Source organism: Lepidochelys kempii, chromosome 18, assembly GCF_965140285.1.
Source record: "Lepidochelys kempii isolate rLepKem1 chromosome 18, rLepKem1.hap1, whole genome shotgun sequence".
Classification (NCBI taxonomy): Eukaryota; Metazoa; Chordata; order Testudines; family Cheloniidae; genus Lepidochelys; species Lepidochelys kempii.
Genome location: NC_136397.1, coordinates 9,420,782 through 9,435,191, shown reverse-complemented (window position 1 = coordinate 9,435,191; position 14,410 = coordinate 9,420,782).

Genomic DNA, 14,410 nt, shown 5'->3' with positions numbered 1-14,410 from the left:
AAATTGCTTTGATCAGCGAGTTTTCCTGTCACTAACTTTTTCGAATGAAACAGAGAGTTATTTAACATAAGCACAGTGGAATGATTCTGCCGGTGAAGTTGAGGGGAGGACAGAGACCCCCCCCATAGGGCCATGAGCCCAGAGGCCCCCCGTACAAGTTATAACAATGTTTAGCTCCTACACTGCCCCCCAAAAACAAGGCTCCAACTACTTCCCTCCTCCCCAAACATTCCCTATCTCACCTCTCCTTCCAAATTTCCAGTTTCTCTCCCTTTTCCGAGAAAGCTCACTCCATTTTTCCTTCCCACCCAAACACTTCCCACTGAAAACCCTTCCCAACACCCACCCCCAAACTTCCCTTCACTCTCCTCGCATCCCTTCCTGGCCCACTCCCTGCCCCAAATGACTCCTTCATTTCCCTTAACCCCACCCCTCCCTCAGCTCCCCACACACCCCACTCTCTGTCCCAAATGACTCCTCCATTTCCCTTAATCCCACCCTCCCACACACCCCACTCCCTGCCCCAAATGACTCCTCCTTTTCCCTTAACCACACCCCTCCCTCAGCCCCCTGCACACCCCACTCCCTGCCCCAAATGCCTCCTTCTTTTCCCTTAACCCCCACCCCTCCCTCAGCTCCCACATGCCCCACTCCCTGCCCCAAATGACTTCTCCATTTTCCTTAATCCCCCTCCCTCAGCTCCCCACACGCCCCACTCCATATACAACAGATCATATCGGCTGGCCAGACTTGGGCCAGCACTAGTACACGGGTGGGTTTAGCTGTGTGGATTGGGTTAAGCAAAGGGAAAATGGTGAGAGTAATAAGGGGTGAGAGATGACATAAAGGCAGGGTGCAAAGAGCTTGACTATAAGGAAGGTGGGAGATTGTAGAGGGATTTGAAGTGTGAAGCCAGGCAACATTTTAGACAGACTGAAGTGGGATGCGATGGGAGACTGGGAAGCAGTTTATTGTTGTATATGTTGAGCTTGAAGCATTTAGCTGTTGAAATCTTTTTTATGGTAATTAATAATAATTCTTAGCGCTGTCATTTTCACAGTGCCGTGTAACTTAACAAAATAACCCTTGCAACATCCCTCTGAGGTAAATATTATCCCTACTTAGCAGATTGGGAAATGGGAAGATTAAGGGCCTAGTGCCGGGGCTCAATTCCTCAGAGGTTTGAAATCTCTAAGTGACTTGCCCAAGGCCATGGAGCAAACGAAAGCTAGAGTCAGGACTAGAACTCAGGAGCTCATAGTTCCCAGGCCTGTATTCAGCCTATTATTCTTTCACTGCTTTTATGCTTAATTTTAATGACATGTTTTCTCTTCTGATTTGTCACTGATGGCTTCACAACCACTGGGTCAGCCATCAAGTCTCTAGGCCAGCGGTTCTCAAACTGTGGGTCAGGACCCCAAAGTGGGTTGTGACCCCCATTTTAATGGGGTTGCCAGGGGTGGCATTAGACTTGCTGGGATGGAAGCTGAAGCCTGAGTCCCACCACCCAGGGCCAAAGCCAAAGCCAAAGCCCAAGGGCTTCAGCCCTGGATAGTGGGGCATAGGTTACAGGCCCCCTGCCTGGGGCAAAGCCTTGGGCTTTGGCTTTGGTTTCCTCCCCCCCCCCCCCCGCCTGAGGTGGTGGGGCTCTGACTTTGGCGGGGCTCTGGCAGGCTCAGGCTTCGGTCCCCTGTCCTGGGTTCATGTAATAATTTTTGTTGTTAGAAGGGGATTGGTTATATCTTGATGGTTTACTTGTTAGCACTAAGCACCCAATAAAAGATAGACACGATCTCACTATCCAAAGCTCACCTCCCGGGGTGAAAGATTGATTTGTGAACATATTTTCCCTTCCTTAGTATTCCCAGAAAGTATTTGGCAATATGGGTCTAATGATCTAACTTATTACTGCCTTCAGATTTGATTGCTTATGTGCATTCAGAACTCCTGAAAATTCAGGACCAGATTATGCTATCCTTTCTCAGTGTGAGTATTACCCTATTGGACAAGTAATCTTGAAGATTTCAGTGGGTCTGCTCATAGAGTGAGGTATTACTGAACCTAACTAGTGGGACTTCTTGTGGAGGCTGGTACTATACAACCGTGTAAGTGTGACAGAATCTAGCTTTCAGACCTTAAGCGAGAGATTTTATTATCTATCATCTTAGATATTACTAAGACACCTATCACTTTGGTCTAGAAAGAACATAAATATCTGAATGTCTCAAGAAACTCTAGAGCAGTGTTTCACATATTTAATCTCTTATGAGAAGTAATTCTTAACAATCCATGTTTAATCATTTAATTTTAAACGATCAAATATGATTAAATTCAACCCAATCCAACTCCATAATACTTTCCCACGTTTGCTGACAAAAACAACATTCTAAACAATTCAGATCACCTTCAGATATATTTCTCTATATTTCCCTGACACATACTTTGTTCCTCCCTTGGTTCAGCCTGTTGATGTTGTGTATGTTGTAAGCAGCGCTGATATTATGAGCTCATTGACACAGTTCAGCATGTGCTGGCACAATAGAAGACTCTACCTGCTGTGGACCATCACCTGTAGTGTGGGTTTAGAATAATTGAAAACTGGGTGTGTATCTTTCATAGCACTCCACCCAAAGTCCTCTCCCTGCTAAGAAACATACCAAGGTATTAGAACATACCAAAGCAGAGCCACGCCAACAGCTGCAGCTAATGGACTGAGTTTGCTGACACAACATTTCAATTTGCCTTTTCTGGTTTATGCATTCTGAGCAGCCAATTTAGCCTAAAATGGTATAAATCCCATGGACAAGCTTCTGTTAGTTAACAAGTTCGCTGCTTTTGATGTCAAGCCCAGGCAGTCCCATTTGGTGCAGTCACTGCTTTGTGGTGCAGGAGATAGGGACCTGTGAGTGACTTTAAGTGGGTTCACAAAGCACATCACAGAAACAAGACATGCTCTCCAGGGGTGAGAAGGCTGTTATGACAGTGCCTCCTGCCAGCGGGAGGAGGAAGGAATTGATTAATTAAGATTTCACAAAGTGGGGGCATGCAGGTCCCTAGAATGAAACGGTGAGGGATACTTGGTTTCATATGGATCTGCTGCAATGGGAAGAACCAAACAATCTGAGGATATCAAGTATCTAGCCTAGAAAAGTAGAACTAGAGAGCAATGAATGGCGACAGTATTCAGAGGAACAGCCGTGTTAGTCTGTATTCGCAAAAAGAACAGGAGGACTTGTGGCACCTTAGAGACTAACCAATTTATTTGAGCATGAGCTTTCGTGAGCTACAGCTCACTTCATCGGATGCATACTGTGGAAAATACAAACCATGAAAAAATGGGGGGTGGAGGGTGAGAAAACCTGGATTTGTGCTGGAAATGGCCCACCTGATGATCACTTTAGATAAGCTATTACCAGCAGGACAGTGGGGTGGGAGGAGGTATTTTTTCATATTCTCTGTTTATAAATAAAGTCTGCTGCAGTTTCCACGGCATGCATCCGATGAAGTGAGCTGTAGCTCACGAAAGCTCATGCTCAAATAAATTGGTTAGTCTCTAAGGTGCCACAAGTCCTCCTTTTCTTTTTACCACTACAAAAGGTTTTCTCTCCCCCCCACCCCACTCTTCTGCTGGTAATAGCTTATCTAAAGTGATCACTCTCCTTACAATGTGTATGATAATCAAGGTGGGCCATTTCCAGCACAAATCCAGGGTTTAACAAGAACGTCTGAGGAAGGGGAGGGGTAGGAAAAAACAAGGGGAAATAGGTTACCTTGCATAATGACTTAGCCACTCCCAGTCTCTATTCAAGCCTAAGTTAATTGTATCCAATTTGCAAATGAATTCCAATTCAGCAGTCTCTCGCTGGAGTCTGGTTTTGAAGTTTTTCTGTTGTAATATCGCAACTTTCATGTCTGTGATTGCGTGACCAGAGGGATTGGAGTGTTCTCCGACTGGTTTATGAATGTTATAATTCTTGACGTCTGATTTGTGTCCATTTATTCTTGTCCGTAGAGACTGTCCGGTTTGGCCAATGTCCATGGCAGAGGGGCGTTGCTGGCAGTATTATTGCTACAGTATTAGCTCCCAGTTCACTTATCCAAGCACTGGAAGCAAGAGTTCAGAAATCTTGACTAGTGTGACAGGCCCCAAGAAATACTTTGACCTATCAGTTCTCTCCAGATTCTTCTGATTATGACTGACTTAATCGCAGGCCTGGTCTACACTACCGAATTAGGTCAACATAAGCTGCCTTACGTCGACCTAACTCTGTAAGCGTCTACATGACAATACAGCTCCACCAGTGTAACTCTCCCACTACACCGGCTTAATCAGTCCACATCTGCAAGAGGCGTTGCGCTTAGGTCAATGTAGTTAGGCTGATACAGTGTCCGTGTAGATGCTGAATTGCTTACATTGACTGCTCCTGCCATTCAGCAGCTGTCCCACAGTGCCCCACGCTGACAGTTGAATCGGTGCAAGTGCTCCTGGTGAGGACATGCACCATCGACACAAGGAGCATAGTGTGGACATGCAAAAGTGATTTAATTCCTATGGTGGCCGTACGTTGACGCAGACTTGCCAAGAGAGTGACTTGCCCAAGGTCACACAGGAAGTCTGTGTCAGAACAGGCATTTGAATTTGGGTCTCCTGTGTCCCGGGTTAATGCCCAAGCAACTGGAAAATGTTTCCTCTCACTAGGATGAGCCTCATTCATCATGGGCCCTGGAGTTTTGTCAGAGTAAAAGCCAAGTGAGAAGCTCAGGATTTGGCTCCTTGAAATCAAATCCAACTTTAAATCAGCTGAAAAATCTGCAAAATTACCCAAAAACATAAAAATCAAAATGCCCAGCTAACTATTGCTGAAATAGGAACTTAAAAGGGAGCTAAAAATACATCTGATCAGCCCACTGAGCTCAGGGATTACCATAGGTCTGGGTTTCAACTGCAGCTGAATGCATCTTTCACTCAACTTCAGTTAAAAAAATTGTAGGAAAGACAAGGAAGAAATCTGTTCAAATTGGATCAACCCCATGACATTAATATCCAGTGGTTACCTGCTCAGCACTTAAATTAATCCGATCCATATTCTACTTTATTTAGGATAAGAGAAAAACTTAACAGTGATGAGACTCAAATGATAGAGACGTGTGCTGAATTAGTGATCTAACTTCCCACCATTATAAATGAGAAATTGCTGAAGCTCAAATAAATTGGTTAGTCTCTAAGGTGCCACAAGTACTCCTTTTCTTTTTGCGAATACAGGCTAACACGGCTGTTACTCTGAAACCTGAAGTAATTGGCTGTGTCTCAAACCCATACCTGTGCAGTGACCTATATAGCCTCATTGTAACTAAATATTGCTGGGGTATTCGCCTGTATCCACTCACTATAAACATAAATAATTGGTTACCAAAGAAACAAATAATATGAAGGAAGGCTCTAAGGGAATAGTATTGCACAGAAATGTGTCTCACCTATTGTAATTAGCGCTTGTTGCACAGTCAATAACCCCATCTATCTTACCTGCAGAATCCTTTCCTGCTGAACTCACCCAATCATCTGCTTGGGTCTATTCCAGGAGCTTCTGTTTCCAGAATGTTTATCATCACTTCACACATCTCCAAAGGTATAGACATACCACTGAAATCTAAAGGGCACCAGGAATAAGACTGACCCAGTCTGAGATCGATTCTCTTAGGAATACAGAACGCTTTAACAGTTGAATAGTCACTGATATATGACAACATTCTTTTGTTGGACAGAGTCAACTTCACTTTAAATCTGTGGTACCTTATCTAGTACACACCTAAGCTAAGTGCACAAGGATTTGAAGAATTGTGAGCTGAGGTCTGCATTTCATCCCCAGGACAGTAGTGTATATTCCCTGTACCCCTATCTGTGGTCAGTATTTCCCAAAGGAAACCAGAGTTAATGGGTGCTCAGCACTTCTTAGGATCAGGTATTCAAAAAGGAATTCAAGGAGGAAGAAATCATGTTGGACCCCTCTAAAGAAGCACTACCTCTTGTTACGTGACTCACTTTTATTATAGTACCAGCCAAATCTATGATCGAGTCATGACCAAATTAATTCTAGAACATTGTTCAAGTTCAAATACAACCCGGGTTTTGAAGGCCAAGCTGTGTTCTGTCCATAGGAGCGAGAACTAGGGGTGCAGGGTTGTGGGGGGGTGCTGCAGTACCTCCTGGCTTGAAGTGGCTTCTATTATATACAAGGTTTACAGTTTGGTTCAATGGCTCTCAGCACCCCCACTGTACAAATTGTTCCAGCACCCCTGGTTCTGTCTGGCTTGTGTATTACCACCAGTAATAGAGATTCTGCACATCAAACTCTGCACTCCTTAGGGCCCAATACAACTCCCATTAAATTCAGTGGAGCGACTCTTGTTTAATTCAATGGGGTGCGATCTGTCCTTCACATCAGTATAAGCCCTTCATCATCACTAAGGAGGTGTAGGTGTAACTGAGGGCAGAATTCTGAGCACAAAGTTCATAGATTCATAGATTCAAAGGTCAGAAGGGACCACCATGATCATCTAGTCTGACCTCCTGCACAATGCAGGCCACAGAACTTCACCCACCCGTTCCTGTGAAAAACCTCTCACCTATGTCTGAGCTATTGAAGTCCTCAAATCGTGGTTTAAAGACTTCAAGGAGCAGAGAATCCTCCAGCAAGTGACCCGTGCCCCATGCTACAGAGGAAGACAAAAAACCTCCAGGACCTCTTCCAATCTGCCTGGAGGAAAATTCCTTCCTGACCCCAAATATGGCGATCAGCTAAACCCTGAGCATATGGGCAAGATTCACCAGCCAGATACTACAGAAAATTCTTCCCTGGGTAACTCAGATCCCACCCCATCTAATATCCCATCACAGGCCATTGGGCCTATTTACCATGAATATTTAATTACCAAAACCATGTTATCCCATCATACCATCTCCTCCATAAACTTATCACCTTATCTACTTAAAGCCAGATAGATCTTTTGCCCCCACTGCTTCCCTTGGAAGGCTATTCTAGAACTTCACTCCTCTGATGGTTAGAAACCTTCGTCTAATTTCAAGTCTAAACTTCCTGGTGGCCAGTTTATATCCATTTGTTCTTGTGTCCACATTGGTACTGAGCTTAAATAATTCCTCTCCCTCTCCGGTATTTATCCCTCTGATTTATTTATAGAGAGCAATCATATCTCCCCTCAACCTTCTTTTAGTTAGGCTAAACAAGCCAAGCTCCTTGAGTCTCCTTTCATAAGAAAGGTTTTCCATTCCTCGGATCATCCTAGTAGCCCTTCTCTGTACCTGTTCCAGTTTGAATTCATCCTTCTTAAACATGGGAGACCAGAACTGCACACAGTATTCCAGGTGAGGTCGCACCAGTGCCTTGTATAACGGTACTAAAACCTCCTTATCCCTACTGGAAATACCTCTCCTGATGCATCCAAGACCGCATTAGCTTTTTTCACAGCCATATCACATTGGCAACTCATAGTCATCCTATGATCAACCAATACTCCAAGGTCCTTCTCCTCCTCCGTTACTTCTAATTGATGAGTCCCCAGCTTATAACTAAAATTCTTGTTATTAATCCCTAAATGCATGACCTTACACTTCTCACTATTAAATTTCATCCTATTACTATTATTCCAGTTTACAAGGTCATCTAGATCCTCCTGTATGATATCCCTGTCCTCTAAATTGGCAATACCTCCCAGCTTTGTATCATCTGCAAACTTTATTAGCACACTCCCACTTTTTGTGCTGAGGTCAGTAATAAAAAGATTAAATAAGATTCGTCCCAAAACTGATCCTTGAGGAACTCCACTGGTAACCTCCCTCCAGCCTGACAGTTCACCTTTCAGTAGGACCCGTTTGTAGTCTCCCCTTTAACCAATTCCTTATCCACCTTTCAATTTTCATATTGATCCCCATCTTTTCCAATTTAACTAATAAGTTGAATCCTGAGACTGCATCAGCCAGAATAGAATCCTGCTCATGTGCGTCCATAGCTGTGTTAGGTTCTGCAGTGCTAACGTGCGCGAAAACCAAATACTTCACAAAACAACTTTTCTCCCAGAAACCTGAGCAGATCATGCACTGAACACACATGAGGAAAGTGTCTATTAAGTAAGAAGCTGACATTTTTTAACACAATTACTTTACCTGTGTAAATTTCACACCTAGACACAATTTGTATTTAATCAGTGGAAAATATAAGGGGGAAACCCTCTAAAAATTCATATTTTTGGTGGGCGAAATATCATATGTGGGCAAAAAGGAAACTGTAGGAACACACAAACTAGTTGTACCTGCTTACTCCCCACACTACATCCTCCTGGAGCTAGTTACCAATGCAACAAACAACTGTGAAATAAACTATTGATGATGTAATTCATTCTTTCTGAATTATCAATCGTAATTGTCAGTTAAAGGAGCCAAGTATTTCTTTAGTGTGATGATGTGATTGCCACAGGAATTTCTGAGACAGTCTGACTGTATTCCTTATAAGGCAAGGAGCAATTGGCTTTGTGACTAATATGCCCTTTCTTTCCCCACTGAAGCACACCTTGCCTGTTAAATTGTCCTGTAAAGAACAGAGAAGCAACCTATTTGTTTTAGTGAAATAACCATATTGCTACTGCAGAGTCTGAGTCACTCATGAAGTCACCATGGCCATGTTCTGTAGCGTGCATATTCTTGTCCCTCTTCCCACATGCCCATCAGTTTCTTTCCTCATTTTTTGCTCCTTAGTGTCTCCTGCTTTGCATCGGGGGGGAAGAGGGGGGTAAGTGAAGGCAGGATCCATGGAGCCTTAGGATCAGGCTGCTGGGGTTGGAGGAGGCCTGGATTTAGCAGAATGGCAAGCCGCTATGTAGCCTTGGATAAATCATGTCACCTCTCTTTGCCTCTGTTTCCTCTCCCACCATTTTCCTGTCTTGTCTATTTAGATTGTAAACTGTTCAAAGCCTGCAGGGACTGTCTCTCACTGTCTTTGACCAGTGGCTAGCTCAATGGAGTCCCTGATCTCAGCTGGTACCTCTAGTTGCTACTACATGCAAATAATAATGATAGGGCCTGTTCCTGAGAGAGGTGCTGACCACCCTATGGGCAGGTGGTGTATGTGTGGATTCAGTGCAAGGAGCTCCTGGCCCTCAAAGACCGTGTACGGGCTTTGGAGACCAGGATGGCTGAACTGGGGGAGCTAAGGGAGACAGAGAAGTACATAAATGAGAATTTCTGGGATGCAGTAGAATGGTCCCACCCCCGGTCTGACAGCCTCTGTGCTGTTGAGGAGGATGAAAGTCTCAGGGAAGGAGAACATCCAACTGGAGCAGAGGGAAACTATCCCATAGTTGGGACCCTCCTTCTAGATGGTGTCATGGTATCCTCTCACACTGAGGATACCTCTCCCAGGGAGGGAACTCCAGTTATTAGGAAGAGACAGGTAATAGTTATGAGGGATTATATCATTAGAAACATAAATAGCTGGGTTAGTGATGACCAGGAGAACCACATGGTGACTTGCCTGCCTGGTGCAAAGGTTGTGGATCTCTCCAGACATCTAGATAGACGTATGTGTAGTGCTGGGGAGGAGCTGGTGGTCGTGGTACATGTAGGTACCAATGACATAGGGAAGGATAGGAGAGAGGTCCTGGGGGCCAAATTTAGGCTGCTAGGTAAGAGATTGAAGTCCAGGACCTCCATGGTGGCATTCTCTGAAACACTTCCAGTTCCATGCACAGGGCCAGGTAGACAGGCAGAACTGCAGGGTCTCAATGCATGGATGAGACGATGGTGTAGGGAGGAGGAGTTTAGATTTATTAGGAACTGGGGAAACTTTTGAGAAAGGGGGAGCCTATATGGGAAGGATGGGCTCCACCTAAACTGAAATGGAACCAGATTGCTGGCACTTAACATTAAAAAGGTCGTAGAGCAGTTTTTAAACTAAAGTCTGGAGGAAAGCCGACAGGTGCGGAGAAGCATGTGGTTCAGATAGAGACATCCCTTAGGGATCTATTAATGGAAATTCTCTATGTCCTAGTAAGGAGGAGAGGATAGAAGATGATAAAATATGGGTAGGATCTGATAAGAAACAGTCAAACGAAAAAGAGTCCCATTCATAGAATCATAGAATATCAGGGTTGGAAGGGACCTCAGGAGGTCATCTAGTCCAACCCCCTGCTCAAAGCAGGACCAATCCCCAATTAAATCATTCCAGCCAGGGCTTTGTCAAGCCTGACCTTAAAAACTTCTAAGGAAGGAGATTCTACCACCTCCCTAGGTAATGCATTCTAGTGTTTCATCACCCTCCTAGTGAAGACGTTTTTCCTAATATCCAACCTAAATCTCCCCCACTGCAACTTGAGACCATTACTCCTTGTCCTGTCCTCTTCTACCACTGAGAATAGTCTAGAACCATCCTCTCTGGAACCACCTCTCAGGTAGTTGAAAGCAGCTATCAAATCCCCTCTCATTCTTCTCTTCTGCAGACTAAACAATCCCAGTTCCCTCAGCCTCTCCTCATAAGTCATGTGTTCCAGACCCCTAATCATTTTTGTTGCCCTTCGCTGGACTCTCTCCAATTTATCCACATCCTTCTTGTAGTGTGGGGCCCAAAACTGGACACACTACTCCAGATGAGGCCTCACCAATGTCGAATAGAGGGGAATGATCACGTCCCTCGATCTGCTCGCTATGCCCCTACTTATACATCCCAAAATGCCATTGGCCTTCTTGGCAACAAGGACACACTGCTGACTCATATCCGGCTTCTCGTCCACTGTCACCCCTAGGTCCTTTTCCGCAGAACTGCTGCGTAGCCATTTGGTCCCTAGTCTGTAGCTGTGCATTGGGTTCTTCCATCCTAAGTGCAGGACCCTGCACTTATCCTTATTGAACCTCATTAGATTTCTTTTGGCCCAGTCCTCCAATTTGTCTAGGTCTCTCTGTATCCTATCCCTCCCCTCCAGCGTATCAACCACTCCTCCCAGTTTAGTGTAATAGCAGACAGCTAAAAGGAAACAAGTTTTTAAAATGCTTATATACAAATGTTAGCAGTCTAAATAATAAGATGGGTGAACTAGTGCCTAGTATTAAATGAGGATATTGATATAATAGGCATCACAGAGACTTGATGGAATGAGGATAGTCAATGGGAGACAGTAATACCAGGGTACAAAATATATCGGAAGGACAGAACAGGTCATGCTGGTGGGGGAGTGGCACTATATGTGAAAGAAAGCGTGAAATCAAATGAAGTAAAAATCTTAAATGAACCAAACTGTACCACAGAATCTCTAAGATTAATTCCATGCTCTAATAATAAGAATAGAGCAGCAGGGATATATTACTGACCACCAGACCGGGATGGTGATAGTGACTGTGAAATGCTCAGGGAGATTAGAGAGGCTATAAAAATAAAAAACCCAATAATAATGAGGGATTTCAACTATCCCCATATGGACTGGGTACATGTCACCTCAGGACAGGATGCAGAGATAAAGTTTCTTGACATCTTAAATGACGGCTTCTTGGAGCAGCTAGTCCTGGAACCCACAAGAGGAGAGAGAATTCTTGATTTAGTCCTAAATGCACCACAGGATTTGGTCTAAGAGCAACCCAACACCGTAGCATTTAATTTCAGAAAGGGGCACTACCCAAAAATGAGGAAGTTAGATAACTAGAAATTAAAAGGTACAGTGTCAAAAGTGAAATCCCTGCAAGCTGCATGGAAACTTTTTAAAGACACCATAATAGAGGCTCAAATTAAATGTACACCCCAAATTAAAAAACATCGTTAAGAGAACCAAAAAAGTGCCACCGTGGCTAAACGACAAAGTAAAAGAAGCAGTGAGAGGCAAAAAGGCATCCTTTAAAAAGTGGAAGTTAAATCCTAGTGAGGAAAATAGAAAGGAGCATAAACTCTGGCAAATGAAGTGTAAAAATATAATTAGGAAGGCCAAAAAAGAATTTGAAGAACAGCTAGTCAAAGTCTCAAAAAGTAATAGCAAAAAATGTTTTATTTACATCAGAAGCAGGAAGCCTGCTAAACAACCAGTGAGGCCACTGGACGATTGAAATGCTAAAGCAGCACTCAAGGATGATAAGGCCATTGTGGAGAAAGGAAATTAATTCTTTGCATCTGTCTTCACAGCTGAGGATGTGAGGGAGATTCCCAAACCTGAGCCATTCTTTTTTGACAGATCTGAGGAACTGTCCCTGACTGAGGTGTCATTAGAGGAGGTTTGGGAACAAATTGATAAACTAAACAGTCACAGGTCATCAGGCCCAGATGGGATTCATCCAAGAATTCTGAAGGAACTCAAATGTGAAATTGCAAAACTAACAACTGTAGTTTGTAACCTATCATTGAAATCAGATTCTGTACCAAATGACTGGAGGGTCGCTAATGTGATGCCAATTTTTTAAAAGGGCTCCAGAGGTGATCCTGGCAATTATAGGCTGGTAAGCCTGACTTCAGTACCAGGCAAACTTGTTGAAACTACAGTAAAGAATAAAATTGTCAGACACATAGATGAACATAATTTGTTGGGAAAACAACAAGGAGTCCAGTGGAAAGCTTATGCACGAATAAATCTGTTAGTCTTTAAGGTGCCACCGGACTCCCCGTTGTTTTTGTGGATACAGACTAACACGGCGACCCCTCTGATAATTTGTTGGGGAAACAAAAAGAAAAGTTGCCATAAGAGTTTTTTTTTTTATTTAGTCCATGACATCATCCCACAAACAGTGAAATGATTGGTTAAAACCGCTGGGAACCAAAAGGACAGAAGAGGAGCATGAGTCACTTTCTTTCTATAGGGGCAACACTTTTCTAAGCCTCACACTTCCTTTGTGAGTTCCTGTATCCCTAGTGCAATCTTCAGAATTATCTGGGTGCAACTGAGGAGCCCAGGACAGTCAGCCATGTCCATTGGTGGGTTCTGATAGACCAGTATCTTATTTTTAGGATCTGATTTTTATGGTAACTCCCTGCATGTACAGTACACAGAATATCACAGGCAGGTTTGAGTTGTGATTTCTTTAGAGGCCACTTATTTCTTAGTGTAATACCATTACAGTTGTGATCAGTTGAGGTGCCCAAGATGCTGGGCTCAGGGTTAAATGGGAGGACCTTTTCAGTGAAGGGCCCTTATCACTTGCATTTATTTCTACCTCATCCCCTTGATCTGGCAGAACCTGGATTTGTTGCCTTTCAAGGTCTGTCTGTTCTACCAGACTTTCTCTTGAGATGGTGAGATGACTGATATACGGACTGGATTTGGGAGGGAGGACCTAATTTGTGGTGGAGGTGATGTATTTGCAGATATGGGATGGAGCAAAGGGGGAACATTTCTGAGGGGGTGAACTGGAGAGTTTTATGGACGTTAATCCAAAGGAATTTTTGTCTGTGTCTTTAGCACCTAGAGCTTTAGCAATTGAAATAAATAAATACTAACTAATGCTGCAGTACTGTGCTATATAATTATGTACACTTAAAGGAGGACTTGTGGCACCTTAGAGACTAACCAATTTATTTGAGCATAAGCTTTCATGAGCTACAGCTCACTTCATCGGATGCATGCAGTGGAAAATACAGTGGGGAGATTTTATATACACAGAGAACATGAAACACTGTAATGAGAGTGATCAGGTAAGGTGAGCTATTACCAGCAGGAGAGAAAAAAAACCTTTTGTCGTGATAATCAAGGTGGGCCATTTCCAGCAGTTGACAAGAATGCGTGAGGAACAGTGGGCGGAGGGGGGGGGGGAGCAGGGAATAAACATGGGGACATAGTTTTACTTTGTGTAATGACACATCCACTACCAGTCTTTATTCAAGCCTAATTTAATAGTGTTCAGTTTGCAAATTAATTCCAATTCAATAGTCTCTCATTGGAGTCTGTTTTTGAAGTTTTTTGTTGAAGAATTGCCACTTTTAGGTCTGTAACTGAGTGACCAGAGAGATTGAAGTGTTCTCCAACTGGACAGTCTCTACGTAAAAGAATAAATGGACAAAAATCAGATGTCAAGAATTATAACATTCAAAAACCAGTCGGAGTACACTTCAGTCTCTCTGGTCACTCAATTACAGACCTAAAAGTGGCAATTCTTCAACAAAAAAACTTCAAAAACAGACTCCAATGAGAGACTGCTGAACTGGAATAAATTTGCAAACTGGACACCATTAAATTAGGCTTGAATAAAGACTGGGAGTGGATATGTCATTACACAAAGTAAAACTATTTCCTCATGTTTATCCCCCCCCCCCCCCCGCCACTGTTCCTCACACGTTCTTGTCAACTGCTGGAAATGGCCCACCTTGATTATCATGGCAAAAGGTTTTTTTCTCTCTCCTGCTGGTAATAGCTCACCTTACCTGATCACTCTCCT